Source organism: Papio anubis, chromosome 16 (assembly GCF_008728515.1).
Source record: "Papio anubis isolate 15944 chromosome 16, Panubis1.0, whole genome shotgun sequence".
Lineage (NCBI taxonomy): Eukaryota > Metazoa > Chordata > Mammalia > Primates > Cercopithecidae > Papio > Papio anubis.
The window spans coordinates 57193720-57199719 of record NC_044991.1 but is presented as its reverse complement, the minus strand read 5'-3'; the positions used below and the strand labels follow the sequence as shown (position 1 = coordinate 57199719).

Sequence of the window (6000 nt, the reverse complement as noted above, 5' to 3'; positions counted from 1 at the left end):
TTTTTTGTATTTTTTAGTAGAGACGGGGTTTCACTGTGTTAGCCAGGATGGTCTCCATCTCCTGACCTCGTGGTCCGCCCATCTCGGCCTCCCAAAGTGCTGGGATTACAGGCTTGAGCCACCGCGCCCAGCCTGTTATCCTTGTTTTATAGAGGAGGACACTGAAACTCAGAGAGGGGAGGAAATTTGTTGAAGGTTACACAGCGGCTGTGCAGCAGAGCCTACACTTAGATGCCAGTCTCTTTGGCATCAGAACTGCATTCTTCCCTCTAAGCCATACTGCCTCTAAAGAAGTGATCAGTGGGCCGGGCAGGGTGGCTCACGCCTGTAATCCCAGCATTTTGGGAGGCCGGGGCGGGTGGATCACGAGGTCAGGAGATCGGGACTATCCTGGCTAACACAGTGAAACCCTGTCTCTACTAAAAATGCAAAAATTAGCCGGGCGTAGTGGTGGGCGCCTGTAGTCCCAGCTACTTGGGAGGCTGAGGTAGGAGAACGCGTGAACCCAGGAGGCGGAGCTTACAGTGAGCCCAGATCGCGCCACTGCACTCCAGCCTGGGCAGCAGGGCGAGACTCCGTCTCAAAAAAAAAAAAAAAAAAAAAAAGGAAGAAGTGATCAGTGAACAAAAAATAAATTAAACTACCATTTGTTGAACACATACAACAGGTGAGGCGCTGTGCTGCTTGGTAAGATAGGAAGTTTTTTAACAGTTGAGGACACTAGGACCACTAGAAGGAAGAAACTGGTCCAAAGTTATATAAGCACAAGGGGTGGGGTGAGGACTCCCACACAGGTATACAGAATGTGGCTTCCCACACTGTAGTGACAGAACAGTAGTTTTCAAGGGTAAAGGTATTCAAAGTGCAGGCATGGGAGAGAGTGTGAGCTTCTGCATGCTCTGAGAGACAGATACCAGACCAGTCCTTGCAAGTGCCAGCAAGGAAGGCAAATTTTGGCTCAGTTCAAGGGATAAAAGGGAGAAAATTGTAAAAAAAAAAAAAAAATCTAGTAACAAAACAATGTGTTTTGGGAGCTGGCACCTCATCTCTGGGCTGCTCACATAGAGCTGGATGTTCTAGGAGGAATTCTTGCCGTAGGATGGAGTTTGGAAAGGCTGTGCTTGATAGCTGTAACCCAGAGGATATGGAATCCTAGTATAGGGCTGTTCACAGGTGAGGCAAGCAGTGGGTGCCACTGGCATTCCCAGGAGAAAGAACAGCCGTAGGTTGGGACTATCTGAGAAGGCTTCCCAGAGGAAGAGGAGGAACTAGAACAGGATCTAAAGAGCTGGCACTCGGGAAGGGAGCAGAGGAGGACTGTGTAAGGACAGTGAGTCTGAGAACACTGAGCTCTCTAGTCTGGCTAGGCCATCAGTCTGGTGCCCTTCAGCAAAGGGCAGCTCCCTGTCCTTTCTGGCTTTTAAAATGGTGGAAACAGAGGCACAGTAAATCCTGGGTCCTGCGTCTTTCCCAAAGCCTCATTAGGCAGCCAGTTTGGCACCACTTCCCCTGTCTTACTTCCCACACATCCCCTCTGTCTGCATTGTAAGATTCGCCTCCCTTCCAGCCTCCCTTTCAGAAGTGGCAGACTTTGGACATCAAGCCCCAGAGGGAGAAAGGGTGTGCTAAACATCACCTCTGCTGTGAGGCAACCTACGTCTTCTGACAGTAGCCACCTTCCTCACTTTTGGGGCTCAGAGCCAAAAGGGGAGGAGCCTCAGCTCCATCCACTTAAGCCGCCCTGGGCCTTCTGGGAGCCATTCGCTGCTTCAGAGTCAGGCCTGGCTCATTTCCAGTTCTGCCACTTGTTAGCCTGGGACTTCAGACAAATTGTGTTACCCCCTGGGCCATTTTCTCATCCGCCAAAGAGAAATTGATTATTCCTGCCTGAGAGGAGATGGGATGATCTGTTGCTGTCCCCTGTGGGAAAGAGCCTGGTATATAGCACACGTCCCCACAAACACTGCTTCCTCCTGTCTCTATGGGCCTCAGTTGCTTTTTTGACCCTCTAAGTCCCGACTGTTGTCCAGGTTAATGATAACAGCTACACTACATGTCGGGCACAGGGGATATGTGACCTTATAGCATCCTCCTGACAGCCCAGGTAAGGAAAGCGTTATTACAGAAAAGGAAGCTGAGTTGTAGGGAATTTAAGCAATTTGTCCATGGTCCCACAGATCTTGCACGGTGGCTGAGCTACCAAATACCTGATTCCAGAGCCCAAACTCTCCCTGCCCCTCATTTTGCTTTCTCATTCTCTTCCTCTCCCCATTTCTGTTCTCTTAGGCCTGTGAATGTGCATTCCTTCCTCCTCAAAGCTTAGCTGGGCTCTTACACCAAGGTTGCTAGCCCTGCACCTGATAGGAGTGAGGTGGCCTAAGAGCTAGAGAAGGACATTTTGATGGTTTATGTCTTCAGAAAAGTCCCTGAGTGACCCTCGGACGTGTTCTACCCCAGGTTAGCAGTATTTCCTCCCTGCCATTCCTTTCTACCTCAGTTACTTTTACTTGCCCTGTTCCCTCTGGCTGAAATTTTCTTCCTACTACTACTGCTATCTCATCATGTTCAGATCTGTCTCAAGGCCCAGCTCAAAAACTGTCTTTCAGGGGACGCCCTTCCAACTCCCACAGCTCCTTCACAGAGCCCAGGCTCTTAGTCACCAGTCTAAGCTCTGTGCTCTCAGAGGATGGAGAGGACCTGACCACTCCACACCCTCCTATTCCCTGACTGCAGAGACCAGCCCTCCCGGGGTGGCACCCAGGGCCCAGATTGGCGCTGTGGACCATTTGAGCCAACTCTCTGTGGCTTCCTTCTGGAGAGCCCCTTCCCCCTCCACAGGACAGGGCCTCCTCGCTCTGGGGCCGTGTGCCTAAGAGAGAAGGCCTCAGAGGTTGTTAGGCCTGGTGGAGGTCGGTGTTGTAAGGAATCCCTGAGTCCAGCCATCCAGATGAAAAAGACCAGGATCCAAGCCCAGGCAGCACCGGCCCCCTTGCCCTGCTCTCTGAGTGGTTGGGAACAGAGAGTGCAGGCTGGAGCTGCCATGGACTGACTTTGAGACTGGGCAAGTCACTTAATTTATCTGACCCTTAGTACCTCAATAGTAAAAATGGGCATCATAATTAGAACCCAGGCCTCCTGACAGCAAAGCTGGCATGAGAGTTAAACTAGATTAGAAATCTTCTATGTGTAAAGCCCCTACCTAGCCCAGGGGCTTTATTTATTAGACACAGTAGGTTCTTAATAAACGCCAGTACCCTTCCATCCATATTGTATAGGAATCTCTTTATAACTTCTCTACTTTCCAAAGCGCCAGCACATCTTCATTTCATAGTGAGCTCCCTCCTCACTGGAGGTATTCTAACTGGGTCCGGGTGACTGCAGAACAGGAATGTTATTCCGAGAAACAGAACGTCAGTCAGGTGGATGTTGGGCTTTGAAACCTTCAGATTCTTTCCTGTCCAGCATTTTTGCGATTCTATGAAGACTTGACTCAGATCTCGTTGGCCAATTATTAGAAATCAGTTGGGGTTCAGCTTGGGTGTCTGTTTTGCACAGATAAAAGACAGAATTCTGCTGGAGTTGTGAACTAATTGAAGGCTTTCTCCCAAGAGGTGGCAAGGGTAGAAACAAAATCAGGCCCAGGAGGAAGGACTCCAAGGGATCCTGTGAAGGGAATCTGGCTGGGATATTAGGGGCATGCAGCTAAATGTTTAGATCGAATTTGGGGAAGGCTCTACCACAGCTGCTAGAAATAATTTCCTGGGGCAAGGATTGTTTGATTTGTCTCTGAATCCCCAGTGCCCAGCACAAACCAGGTACACAGGAAACATTCTAGAAAAATGTTGAGTGAGTGACAAGAAGCTTTGGTGTCCCTATCAGATGGAATCCTGGGTTGAGGGATTCCTTGGGAGTGGAAGCCATGTGGGAGTTTCGTACTGTGTGTGTGTATGTGTGTGTGTGCGCGCGCCTGTGTCTGTGTGTATCTGTGTCTGTATATATGTCTGTGTCTGTGTATGTGTGCCTGAGTGTGTGCCCATATGTGTGCCTGTGTGTGTGTCTGCCTGTGTATCTGTGTGTATGTCTGTGTGTGTGCCTGTGTGTGTGTCTGTGCCTGTGTGTGTCTGTGTCTGTGTGTGTGTCAGTGTGTTCTCTGTGTGTGTGCCTATGTGTATGTGTCTGTGCCAGTGTGTCTGTGTGTGTGTGTCTGTCTGTGTGTGTGTCAGTGTGTTCTCTGTGTGTGCCTATGTGTATGTGTCTGTGCCAGTGTGTCTGTGTGTATCTGTGTATGTGTGTCAGTGTCCGTGCGTGTGTCTGTGTGTGTGTATCTGTGTATGTGTGTCAGTGTCTGTGTGTGTGTCTGTGTGTCAGTGTCTCTGTGTGTGTGTGTGTGTGTGTTGTTTGTGTTGTTTGCCTGGCTACCTTCTCTTTCTTTCTCCCTCCTTCCCATCTTCCTAGCTGTTGAAATAGTTGATATACAGCAAGCTTCACATACCTAAAGTACAGTCTGGTAAATTTTGACATATTTCTAGACTGATGAAACCATCACCACAATTAGGATAGTGAATATCTCCACCATCCCCAAAAGCTTCCTCCCCATTCATCGTCAGGCAATGACTGATCTGCTTTCTGTCAGTACAGATTATTTCGCATTTTCTAGTAGTTTATATAAATGGAATAATATGCACATTTCTGGTTTGACTTTTTCACTCAGCATAATTATTTTGAGATTCATGTTGTATATACTAATAGTTTATTCCTTTTTTTTTTTTTTTTTTTTGGAGAGAGTCTCACTCTGTCGCCCAGGCTGGAGTGCAGTGGTATGATCTTGGCTCAATGCAACCTCTGCCTCCTGGCTTCAAGCACTTCTCCTGCCTCAGCCTCCTGAGTAACGGGGATTACAGGCACGCGCCACCATACCTGGCTAATTTTTTGTAGTTTTAGTAGAGACAGGGTTTCACCATGCTGGTCAGGCTGATCTTGAACTCATATTCCATCGTATGGAGAAAGGATAAATCATCATTTGTTTATACATTCATCTGTTGATGGACATTTAGTTTTTTCAGTTTTTTGACTATTACAAGTAAAGCTGTTATAAATGTATGTGTATAAATCTTTCAAGGGACATATACTTTCCTATTTTCTTGGGTAAGTTCCTAGGAGAAGAATAGCTTTGGTATTCTTTTTGGTATTCATTTGGTAAATATATATGTAACTTTTTAAGAAACTGCCCGAGTGTTTCCAAAGCATCTGTACCATTTGACATTCCTACTGGCAGCATTATGGGAGTTTCAGCTCCTCTACATCCTCATCAGTACTTGGTATGGTCAGTCTTTTTAATCTTAGCCACTCTAATAGGTTTGTAATGGTATCTCCTTATGACTTTAATTAGCATTTTCCTAATAACTAATGCTGTTGAGCATCTTTTTGTGTCTATTTGACAGCCACACATCCTCTTTGGTGAGGTATCAGTTCAAGTATTTTGCCCATTAATTTTTAAAAACTGGGCCGTTGGCCTTTTTATTGAGTTGTATGAGAGTACTTTATACATTCTAGATATAAGTTCTTTGTTAAATATATATTTTGCAAATATATTCTCCCAGGGTGTAGGGCTAGCCCTAGAGTGCCTTGTGGAAGTTTCATACTTAGTGTGTATGAGTGGGTGAGAGAGACACTGACAGAAAGACTAGTTTCCTGAGAGGCTCCGGCTTCTTTTTTTTTTTTTTTTTTTTTTTTTTGGAGGCAGGGTCTCACTCTGTCAGTCTGTCACCAAGGCTGGAGTACAGTGGCACCATCATGGCTCACTGCAACCTCCACCTCCTGGGCTCAGGTGATCTTCCCACCTCAGCCTCCCAAATAGTTGGGACCACAGGTGTGCACCACCATACTTGGCGGATTTTATTTTTCTTGAGATGGAGTTTTGCCGTTTTGCCCAGGCTGGAGTGCAATGGTGCGATCTCAGCTTACTATATCCTCTGCCTTTTGGGTTCAAGCGATTCTCCT

At 47.1% G+C, this 6000-nt stretch overlaps 1 protein-coding gene across 4 annotated transcripts in view; it reads left to right on the top strand.

Moving 5' to 3' along the window:
• The window catches only part of SNPH (syntaphilin), a 42871-nt gene that overhangs the window by 8474 nt on the left and 28397 nt on the right, over nucleotides 1-6000 (top strand). The window lies entirely within an intron of this gene.